The sequence below is a fragment of the Lissotriton helveticus genome, chromosome 1_2 (genome assembly GCF_964261635.1).
Source record: "Lissotriton helveticus chromosome 1_2, aLisHel1.1, whole genome shotgun sequence".
Classification (NCBI taxonomy): domain Eukaryota; kingdom Metazoa; phylum Chordata; class Amphibia; order Caudata; family Salamandridae; genus Lissotriton; species Lissotriton helveticus.
This window is the reverse complement of record NC_136058.1, coordinates 235,807,601-235,819,856: the sequence shown is the minus strand read 5'-3', so window position 1 is coordinate 235,819,856 and position 12,256 is coordinate 235,807,601. Positions and strand designations below refer to the sequence as shown.

At 46.5% G+C, this 12,256-nt stretch overlaps 1 protein-coding gene across 2 annotated transcripts in view; it reads right to left on the bottom strand.

Annotated features, from left to right (window-relative positions):
• The window catches only part of LOC144800195 (voltage-gated potassium channel KCNC3-like), a 96,444-nt gene extending 85,152 nt beyond the window's left edge, over nt 1-11,292 (bottom strand). For both annotated transcript variants that reach the window (XM_078671661.1, XM_078671660.1), the window contains exon 1: nt 11,163-11,292. The gene's annotated coding sequence lies outside the window, so the exon portion shown is untranslated. The remainder of the gene's footprint in view (nt 1-11,162) is intronic.
• Nucleotides 11,293-12,256: the final 964 nt, after the last annotated feature.

Below are 12,256 nucleotides of genomic sequence, written 5' to 3'. Positions count from 1 at the left end.
CTGCTGGCAGGGGTGTCAATGGTGGCATGGGAAGAGTTACGGGACAGGGTAGGCCCGGGTCTATCTAGATTTAAACACATGCAGCTTGATAGCTGGGCTCTGGCCTTGTGCAGGAAAGGTGTCCCTCTGGGGAAAGAGAGTAACCTGGAACATCAGTTGGTAGAGAGGCAAGGGGGAGGCAAAGAGGTGGCTCTTTGGTACTGGAGCATTGTGGAGGAGTGGATGGGGATTTTACTCTCCCTGATGAGCTGTGGGGGGGCGAGCTAGGCTCTCAATGCGAGGAGTTATGGATAAAATCTTTTACTCTTCTGTGTAAAACCGTCAAACCAGCATGGCTGAGGCGTAACCATCTCTTTACGGCACATCGCGCCTACCTCTCCCCTTTAAGGTTATCAAAATTCCAGCCAGGAAAAAGCTGTAACAAATGTAATCTCCCCGAAGCATCTGACATACATATTTTTAAGGATTGCCCTGCCATTTGCAGGTTTTGGGAAGAAGTAAAGTCGTCATTGGATTCTTTTCTCAATACTTCATTGTCCATCACGCTGCCATTAATAATTTTTGGTTTAGATGAAAGTGTCTCCGGCAAGGCAAGGTCTTATCTTTTTGATAGAATTCTTTTAGCAAGAAGGCAAATTTGTAAGTTTTGGGTTGATACCACGGTACCATCACATGCAGGCTGGCTAATGTCCCTATATGAAACATCTAAGGTGGACTCGGCCAGACTATGCAGTAAACGAAATTTGGCTTTCTGGGATCTATTGGTTCAGTGGAGATAGGGGTCCCGGGTTTTTTTTTTCCCCTGGTCCTATGATTATGCCTACAACACTCCATGGACCTCGGGTTGTCGGTCCCCTCGGATACTGTAATGGTCCAAAAGGTTGGAAAATACCTTGATGGAGTAACTGCTAGCCCATCCCCCTCTCCCCCTCTTGTCTTTTGGATTCTTCTTCCGCCATTATGGTAATCGTGTCTTGGGATGGGTAACAATTAAAATCTTCTTGTCTCTCAAGGCAGGACACATAAGGTGGTTGGCGTTTCTTGAAAAGAGGGTAAGGCAAATGAGGACAAAAAAAACAAAGCATAGGATAGGAAAACAAAACACAGCATAGCATAACATAACAAAACACAACACATAGCATGACAAAACATAGCAAAACACAACAAAACATAGCATAGCTTAGCAAAACACAACAAAACATAGCATAGCAAAACAAAACATATAATAGCATAGTAAAACATAGCGTAGCATAACAAAACATAGCATAGCAAAACAGAGCATAGCATAATAAAACACAACAAAACATAACATAACAAAACATAGCATAACAAAGCATAGCATAGCAAAACATAGCATAGCATAGCAAAACATAGCATAGCATACCAAAACATAGCATAACAAAACACAGCATAGCATAGCATAACAAATGTATTTATTTATTTTATTTATTTATAGGCTTGTATAGCGCTAGACTCGACTCCCGAAGGAGTATCTCTGCGCTTGGTTCACCCATCAGGAAAAAGGAACAGTGCTCTTCAGGATCTAGCAAAGAGGGAAAGGCTATATTTAAAACAAAAAGGTCTTGAACAATTTCCTGAAGGCTAAATGATTAGTGCATAGCAGGAGAGTAGCAGGCAGTTTGTTCCAGAGACTGGGGCCCAAAAATGAGAGAGCCCTCACACCCAGTCTCGCCCTTCTAACAGACGGGACCTGTAGCAGGTATTGATTGCTGGAACGGAGGGTACGTACAGGATTGTAGGGGACAAACTTCTCAGCCAGGTATAGAGGGCCAGAGCCATAAATACTCTTATGGATAATACAGCAGATTTTGAATTTCACCTGTTGTCGAATTGGGAGCCAATGAAGCTGTTCCAGAAGAGGGCGGGAGGGGGTTCTGGGCGGGGCATTAAGAACTAACCTTGCAGCGGTGTTCTGAACCACTTGGAGTCTACTTAGCAAGTTCTCGTTTGCTGATATTAGTAGCCCATTGCAGTAGTTCAGGCGGCTAAGCACTAAAGCCTGGACAAGGGTCTTTCTAGAAGTGTCTGGCAGTAAAGGAAACACTCATCTAAGGAGTCCAATTACATGGGAACAGGACCCAGCTGTTTGATTGACATGCTCCTTTAAAGACAGCCCTTGGTCCAACCGAACACCCAGGTTCTTTACTGTCTGCATAGGACTGGGGACGGGGCCCAGATCTAATGGCCACCAGTCCGGCGACCACAATAGTGGAGCCTCCCCAAACAGCATAACCTTGGTTTTCCATACATTACATTGCAGGAAATTCGAGGCCATCCATCGAGACACAGCCCTCATAACTTTAGAAAAGGAGTGCTTAACTGCAGCAGTCAGAGTCTGAAAAGGAAAAAGCAGCTGAGTATCGTCAGCGTACGACACGGGAATAAATCCATATGATCTCATAAGATCAGCCAGGGGGGCCACATACACATTAAAGAGTGTGGGACTCAGACACGAGCCCTGTGGCACCCCCTTGCTAAGCTCCACAGGTGCCGAACAGAAGGGACCCAAACTGACACTCTGCGAGCAGCCAGATAGAAAACTCTTCAGCCAGGACAGAGCCAAACCCCTGACCCCTGCCTCTTGCAGACGACTGAGCAAGATTTCATGCGATATCGTGTCGAAAGCTGCGGAAGGGTCCAACAGCACCAAAATCACAGAACTCCCCTTATCCTCTGACATTTTAATGGTATCAGTACAAAAGGGGGTGGTGATAGACGGAGCATCCGAACCAATCGAAAACACTCACACCCAGTCAAAAGATCTGGGTTTGATCCATCACCGTTCTTTAGCCCACACTGCCACCCCAGTTCAGACATGACTAAATCAGTCTGACCCTGTGCCTCATGGGAATAGTCCAGCCCGAACTGCCAAGCCATGCCTTCCCTGGACCGGAAACAAGCTTCCGAGGACCGGTTTCTGGCGTTATAGCCGTCTTCAGCCCGGCGTGGCTTGGCAGTTCGGGCTGGACTGTTTCCATGAGGCACAAGGTCAAGACTGATTTGCATATATCTGTGTCTGAACTGGGGTGGCGAAGTGAGCTAATGAATGATGATGGATTCAATCCAGATCTGTCACTGGGGGTGGGTGTCAGAAAAGTTTCAGCGCTACATCCATCATCTCCTTCTGTTTGCTTAGTGCACCCACTTACCAGGCCCCCACCTTCCCTTTTCTTACATGTAAGGCACCACTTAGGTAGGACCAAGGTACCCCCATGGGCAGGATGCAGTGTATGTGAAAGGTAAGACATGTACTGGTGTGTATCACATGTCCTGATAGTGTAATACTGCTTATTTCGTTTTTCACTATTGACAGGCTGTCTGTTCAATAGGCTAATATGGGAGCTGCACTGTAACATCTTACAAATGTAACTCTTCATAGGGACAAGATGGATAAATAGAGTTTAGGCTCTCTGATCTCAGAATTTTCTAACACATATTTTAGTGAAGATGGTTTTTAAATTGTGTGTTTGAAAATGCCACATTTAGAAAGTGGGCATTTTCTTGTTTAACATTCTATGTGCCTCTGCCTGTGTTGGACCCGGCCCCATGGCGTGGTCCTACCCCTCCCGCATGGCGGGCCCCGGACGACATCGGCCCTCCTCAGAGTCCCGGGCGGCCCCTTCCGCCCGGTCCTGCACGCACCAACACTACCGGTCCGGTTACCATCACGGGCCACCACACCGGCCTGACTCCATCATGGGCCCATCACGTCCTGAGCACGAGGCCTCGCCCGACTCCATCTTGGGCCCACCACGTCACGAACACGTGGCCTCGGCCCCGGCCCAGGCCCCAGCGGAGCCCCGACATCGAGGCGCCAAGATCTAACCAGGTGGTCGAGTGGCCACTCGACAGATCCCGGAGGAAGGGGAGTTTCGATGGGCCTCCAGCCGTCCCCGGACGCCTGGTATCGATCGCCCCCGGCATCCCTGGGTGCTGGCTCCACCCCCCTGCTGGGTGTCTGGACACCATCTTCCCGGCCCCTCTGGCCCCCAGGCGCGAGGGTCCGGACATCAAAGGACTCCAGTCCTATATCTGGGCCAGCCCCGGAGTAGGACGTCAGTTGTATCCTGGACTGGAAAGCCTACTGAGGCTGTCACGGCCGACACCAGAAGAACTCCTTTTCCCTGTAACCTGAGGATACCCTGAGAGCCTGCTGGCGCTGCCGCGGCCCACCTTTGCCGAATCATCTTGAGAGCCTGCTGGCGCTGCCGCGGCCCACCTTTGCCGAAGATTCTTGAGAGCCTGCTGGCGCTGCCGCGGCCCACCTTTGCCGAACCATCTTGAGAGCCTGCTGGCGCTGCCGTGGCCCACCTTTGCCGAACCATCTGGAGAGCCTGCTGGCGCTGCCGCGGCCCACCCTTGCCGAACCATCTTGAGAGCCTGCTGGCGCTGCCGCGGCCCACCTTTTGCTGAACCATCTTGAGAGCCTGCCTGGCGCTGCCGCGGCTCGACCTCTCGGAACCCCCGGCTCGAGGATTGAGAGCTGTGCGCAGGGTATCCCTTCCTGCACCCCAACCGAGACTGTCCCGCTACCCTGACCCTTTTACGAGACTTTACAGACCCCTCGGTCTACTTGTACATATCGCTGAGAACTAGCAACCTTTATTTCCTGATAAAGCTTACGAACTCGACCTCTGGTGTGGTGTCCATTTGTAGTGTTGTGGTTACTCTGCTGTAAGATCCTAGGAGAGGGCCCTCACCCAGGAGGCCTCTCGGTAACGCTCGGCTACTTCTTGACAGAGAGGTGGACCTAGGGGAGGTCAGTCAGACACCTTCTGCCTCCCTCGGGGTCGCCTTTCTAACAGCCTGTTTGTGTATTCCCTGCCTAGTTTTGGAGTGACAGGGGCTGGGGATGTGGATTCACTTTGAACAGTCCCAAAGGGGGGTTGAGGTGTGTTCTGCCTTTGCTGGGTGACTCATAGTTGTGCTGAATAGACATGGGATGCATTTAGAGGAGTGGGAGGAGTTTCACTAGCACCTGAATAGGCTGTGTCTCCTGGCACAATGCTGTCTTAACCTCCTGTAGTGAAGCTGGGCCACAGAGGGCAGAACTGATGCGTCATCGCCGATGCCACCTCATTTCCCCTGTCCTGGACTCAACACCTCGCCTCCTCCCAGACTTGATGCCTCATATCCCCTGTGGCCGAAAGTAACCGGCTTTGCCTTGGCACCTACACCTCACCTTCATGATGCCGTGCATTGTATATTGACTTTGTTTCCAATGTACTGTTGTTTGGGGGTCAGTGTGACTCCGTCCCCAGCCAACGCACCTCGTGGTCGGCGCAGTCCTTTGGATTTGTGCCTGTCACAACATCGTAATAGCCCCAGTTGGAGCTATTTGTTTCTACAGTTCTATTTTTTAATTAATCATTCTAAAAGTGTTATCTTGATACATGTATGTTGGATTTTTGGCATTTTGGTCAGGTTTGCTTTAGATAAAGATACCTTATTTTTCTCAACTGGTGTGGTATCCATTTGTGGTGTTATCACTGTGTTATTGTGTGTTTGGGTACATATATTTACACATATCCTTTGGGTTTAACCTGAATGCTTCTGCCAAGCTACCAATGGGGTGAGCAGGGGCTATCAAAAGTGTGTAACTCCTTCACCCTGACTAGAAGGAAGGGTTCCTACCTGGAGAAAAGTGCATACCCCTACCAATTAGAGACCCCCATTTCTAACAGGGCAGCTGTGTCTCCTCTGTCTAGAGTCATGTGAATGTCAACCGTGGCTGTGATGAAGGCAGTTTCCATGCTGTGGTTGGGTCTGAAACCAGACTGAGTGGTGTTGAGGAGTCAGTGGTCTTTGAGTTATTGGGTGAGGTGTTTGTGGAAGATTTCCTTTAAGACCTTGACCAGGGATGGTACCAGGGAAATAGGTCTGTAGTTGGGAAGCATTGAAGCATCAGCAGAGGGTTTCTTCAGCAGGGAGAAGACAGTTGCGTGTTTCCACGCACCAGGGAAGGTCACAGAAGAGATGGATGCTTTCAGGACAGGAATGAGCATGGCACTGACGGGGTACAGTTCTCTGGAGTAAGCTTGGTTGGGCAGGGGTCGGATGGTACCCCTTAGTTGATGGACTACATGTTGGTGGCAGTTTCTTATGGAGTGATGACAGGTTATGTGGTTAGCATAGGTTCTTTGGAAAAGGTCAGGAGGAGTTTGGAGAGGTCTGTTGGGTCTGGTTGCTGGTTGAAGTGGCTGTAAATGGTGGTGACTTTGTTGCTGAAGAATTGAGAGAGATTCCTGGGTTGGGCTTCCTGGACCTAACCAATGGTCCAGCCTGCCTATCTGTACCTAGTGGGCTACAGTGTCAAGTGCTGCGACTAAATCTAGATGGAGCTACATAGCTACTCTTCCTCTTCCAGCGGACTTAACAGATTTCCCTGACACCCATAACAGCTATCTCAGGACTTCTCATTTGATGGAAATCTGATTTAACATCAGTAAAGAGGTATCATCTTCCATGTGAATTAGCAGCTTGTTAGCACTTAAGTCTGGCTAGCATGGGTAAACTTGAAATTGGTCGCCATATCTGGAATAAGGGTTGCCAAAATTATTAGTTCTTTTGTGAAGCAGCCTGTTTTCAAAGAGGCATTAACTACACACAAAATCATGATTGACCAGTTCAAAAACATTAATGCACGCTTTAAGTAGCACAAGAGACCAAACTTCCATTTTAAAACCCATGTGATGTTGAGTGCATTCTCTCTATAAGATACTGATGAGAAGACTGCTACTGTACAACACAGCTACAAACATTGTCAAAGCTAAAACATCATGTAAGTGAGACTCATTGGTTTCGCCATTGCTTATTTACCATAGAGGCGTTTGGAGGGTCAATTGGACCAGGTTACATCTTTTTTAGCATATAGGGGTCTACAAGTTCAATGAGGCAATTGACATCTTTTTTAATGTATGGAGTCTGCTAGTTCAATTGGATCAGTTTTCATTCTTAATTTAACATTTAGGGGTGTGTAGGTTCATTTGGGTCAGTTTACATCTTTTTTAGCATACCGGGGTCCGCAGGTTCAGTAGGGCCAGTGTTGGACTTGGTTCTGTCTGCAGGGTCATCCCTAAACTTTGCCTTCACCCTCATGTCGTCTGAACCCGTTTTCCTTGGCTTTTAGGACTCTGCACATTTTACCACTGCTAACGAGTGCTAAGGTGTGTGTCCTCTCTCCTTTAAACATGGTAGAATTGACTTATACCCAATTGGCACATTTAATTTGCTTGTAAGTCCCTATTAAAGTGGTACCCCATGTACCCAGGGTCTGTACATTAAACTCTACTAGTCGGCCTGCAACACTGATTGTGCCACCCATGTAAGTAGCCCTCTAAACATGTCTCAGGCCTCCCATTGCAGCCTGTTTGAAGCTTCTAAACTGCCATATCAACCTGGCAAAACAAACCAATTGCCAGGTCCAAACTTTCTTTTTCAGAACATATAAGTCACTCCTAGGGTAGGCCCTGAACAGCCTAGGGGGCAGGGGACAGTATATTTAAAAAGTAGGACATGTACTTTTAAGTTTTACATATCCTGGTAGTGAAAAACTTGTCTTCGTTTTTCACCACTGCATGGCCTAGCTCTCTCATAGGATAACATTGGAGTTACCCTATTAGCATTTAATAAACTGTAACTTTCGATTGGGAGCAGGTAGACAGATTTAGTTTGGTGTCTAACGAATTATAATTAAAAGCCCTCTTTAATGGTAAACTCAGATGTTTGTTACAATTGTGATAATGCCACTTTTAGAAAGTTGCCATTTTCTCATCCTGACCATTTGGTGCCTGCAGCCTGTTCCTGGGTTGCATGACTAGGTGTAGCTGGAAGTATGTTCTTGTGTATTGCTCCCAGACAGTGAGACAAATGGAAGTTAGGTGTTAGCAGGTGTTGGCCTGGACTCTGCCATCGGTGAGCCATGCCCTCCCATGTGCTACCACCCCAGTCCTGGACCTGTGGAAGTAGGCTTGAAGGTGCTCTGCCAGCCCATCTATGGATGCAGCAGAACCGATGCATCTCCTCTGTGGCACTGTGCATCTCCTGCAGAACCGGCACACCGTCTCTGTTGCACAATGCATCACCCTCAGAACCAACACACACCTCTGCTGCATGGACTTTCCCATTGCATCACCCTTCACAGCCCATTAGAACCACAGCTGCACGACGCATCTCAATGGAAGGACATCGCCTCACCCAACGCAGCCCATGGGAACCACCGCGGCGCGACGCACCTCCACACACAGACATCATATCACACTTCGTAGATCCCCAGACTGCTGCTGCATGACACAATGCCTCACCTGTGACGCATCCTCAGTGCAAGACTCCACAGGCTAGATTTACTGAATTCTCACTTAAAGCAGCAGCCAAAAATGCATGAGAAGGAGAGAGCGCAATATCTACAGAGATATGGCTCTCTCCTCCCCTCTCCCTAGCGCTGGTTCAGAATTTGCTGCCAAGTGCCACGTACACACATTTGAGCCCTAGTGCAAGGGTGTGTGCATGAGTCTACTATAGGTCTTGTACTGGAAGACTACCGTTACAGTACAAAATATTATGCTTAGACAACTTTTAAAACTGTTCCTACTTTGCTAGTGTGCTGTACAGTGCAGCACACATGCAAAGTCAGAAAAGAAAGGTGGATGAAAACCTTTCTCCTTTTAACGCCTGCTTTCAAATGGCGTTAATTTTGTTTGAAAAACTCTGTCTCAAATTTTTGGTAGATAGGTGTTTGCATCAAAAAGCAAGAGTGGTTGTATGGGAATGCCCATGTAACAGCCCCTTGATGCTAAATTCACAAAGCAGAGTTTTCTGCTACTTTGCGATACTTTTAGGCAATTTCCAGTTCAAAATAAGCTTTGACCTGGAAAGTAAATAACAAAAAAACATTTTGTGCTGGTTTGCATCACTTTGGTGCTGCAAACACAACACAACATGTTGATGAGTCTGGCCCGCATATCTTCACAACCAGGATTAAGGATTCAGCGGGCCTGAGTGGGTCCATTGCGGTCAGCCCGAACTTGTGACTTTGTTCTGGTCCGGCACGACCAGATAACCACAGTTGGCGCTTTGTGGTGTTTAACACTATTTTCGCTGAAATCTTTAAACTTTGCATATCTCTGTTTCTACTGATTGGATATTTGTGGTTTTGGTCTTGATTTATTTATCTAAATTACTCTATTTTTCTAAATAGATGTGGGATTTTTCTTGTGTTGTGTTATCACTTTATTACTGTTTGAAGTGCCGCATAAATACTTTACACATTGCCTCTCAGTTAAGCCTGACTGCTCTGTGACAAGCTAACAGAGGGTTGATCACAGGTTAATTTGGGGTTTGCTTGTGAGTTCACCCAGACAAGGATTGTGGTTGCTGCTCGAGTAGGGTTTCACCTCCCTCAACCAGTAACCCAGTTTCTGACAGCGAGTTTATATCTTTTTTTCAACATGTTGGGTCTCCAGGTTCAATTAAGCCTGCTTACATCAGTATTTTCTGCTTATCCTTTCAGTCAATGCATGATTCTCTCTTCTCATTTTATAGGGAAGCGTGGTCTGTGTTCTGTAGTGTCAACTTTATGCAGATAACGCCTAGGATGAGGCAACTCTGGTGGACCGGTCAATTACTGGATGAAAACTGTATACATATAAGAGTGAATAATGCAGGTCACTTTCCTTCGCTAAAGTTACAAAATATCAATCCATACGAGTTAAACAATTTCTACAAAAAACATTCCAAAACCTGTAAATAATTTTTGAAGGGAAGCTAAAACACTAAAAGGCACTGTGTATAAATATTTGAGAACGAATACTCCTCTGATACCCCCATGAAATTTAATTCTGGCTTTGGACCTGCCCACACTGGTGTGACTTTCTCACTTCATGCTAGTAGCTGTTTGGTGTTTCATTCCACCTCCTATGGACTGCTTGAGCTGTAATACATGTGGGACTATTTTCTAAAATTGAGCGCTTGTCTGGTTGTTCCGCTTTAGCTTCGTTCCGTTTTTCTTATTCCAGTGCCCGCATTGGACCTGTCTCTCTCACTCTATGAGAATGACTCTTCCCTAACCCTTTCCCTATAGAAGAGTAACAAGAGGCATGCCCTATGTAGGTACTCGCACAAGGAATTCTGAGCAGACAGAATAAATATATTGCTATGGTTATAGGGAATGCTGGGCCTATTTCTCCTTAGGCCCTGGGTGCCACTGCACCAGATGCACCACTAATATCTACATCCCTGGACTTCTTAAAAGTTCACGGAATTATCAGACATTAAACTCGTTGTCAAATAGATACATTGCATAAAGAAAGCAATCTTGTTTTTCACTGCAGCAGACTTTAAAAAATACATATTTTCGTCAGGATTCAACATGCAAGTCAGACTTGGCATTACCAATGCTTGTTTACATAGTTGCAGTTAGAATCCACCACGGTAACCATCACACCATTTTTTTGGGGGGTTATTTTTATATAGCGCAAACTTGACCCGAAGGTACTGGAGAGCTGGACACCAGTTACAGTACACATTTATGTTCAATAAGCACGGGGAAATTAAGTGATTTGTCCAGAAACACAGGATGTTGAGGCGACGCCGAGACTAGAACTTGGTCCTTTATGCCACAGCTTCTCCCCTCCTCAAGTCAGTGAATAATTCATTATATAACATTTTACAAAACATTTTTGAGCGTTGCACAATCCCATTTAAAAGTTAAAACCACCCCTTGTTTTTCATTCCAAATATCGACCGGGAGCAGGAGCAGCAACGCCTCCCGGGGTGAAGAGATGGGGTGGGGGGGCTTAATGAAAGCGCTGTTGCATCCCACCTTCCGCCAACAGTAATTTGAGCGCTTATTTTGTTGATATTTTTGGGGGTTACATTCGTGATTTTATTAATCGCCATCGTGCCGCGTTGTGATTTATATGGCGCTTCCTACTCCTGAGAAGGCGTTGAAGCGCTTTGTGACGAGGCGCTCGCATTCTGAAAATAGTTCCATCTTCGCCCGTTAGTGCTCTTGAACTGACAAATGAAAAGGGGGCATCAAACCGTTCTCTCGCTCTCTCTGCTCTCTCTGCGTCACATGTAAATGAGGCATGCTCAAAAAAACAGCTCTAATGGCGTTACATGCAAACGGTTCCGTGTCTTACCTTTCTGCGTGTTGCTCTGAGTCTGAAGCGACAGTTTGAGGCGACTGGCGGGGGGTGGGGGCCTACAGAGGGGACTGGACGACGAAGGCAGCTGTTTCAGGGAAGAGTGAAAACAGGAAGTTAGGGGGCTTGACTGCTAAAGTTTGACAAGAGGAGCCAGGAAAAAAGAGTTAACAGATGTTTTAGCCATAGCCACAGAACGTCCAATCAGTAAGTACGTTTTGTCCTGTGAGAGTACCAGGGTCTCTGTACAGAAACATGTGCAGTTTTACATGCTCTTTGGCCCGTAGCCACGAATGTTCTGATTTTTAAACATTTCAAACAAAGCCGCTTCCTTATTCTTGTGTTAATAATGGTGGAAGAAATGTAAATTTGTCAGGAAACGTGCAAATGCTTGCCATCTGGGCGGCGATATAATAATATTGAGGCTAGGTTGTTGCATTTAATCTGGGGGCATGCTTTATGATCCCGGCATTGACGACGACTTTTCCCGGCGCATTATGTAAACATATGTAGTGTTTTAGAACAATGTGTGATGTAAACACATTGAATATAAAGTGTATTTTTTTTATTTACATGATGGATTCCCCTTCCCTCTATCACAATCTTTTTTTAAAAAATTTAAAGTTTATATAGCGCTAGCTTGACCCGTGGGTATCAGAGCGCTTTACAAATACACAGGAGATAAAGGTTGCATTACATAGCATGATCTAAGGAAGCAAAAAACAGATATAAGCAAAAATATAATAATTAGGCAAACAGTGAGTAAGAGGGAGACAAAATTATGGGTGGTTGACACAGTCCAGTAACCATCTATCCTTGATGGTCAAGTGAGGGGGAGTCAACTAGGTTATTAGAGTCTAGGTTTGTTGACATTGGTCAGTAAAGTATTTGCTGAGGAGATGGAGTTTCAAGCCCCTTTTGAAGCAGGAAAAGGAGGGGTTGCATCTGAGGACTCTAGGGAGTAAGTTCCACATCCTGGGTACATTCCCAGAAAAGGATCTGCACTGAGTGGTTTTCCTTTTCAATTTCGGAGGGATGAAGAAGAAGTGAGTTGGAGCTTCTCAGAGTTCTGGATTTTCCTGCTTTTACCA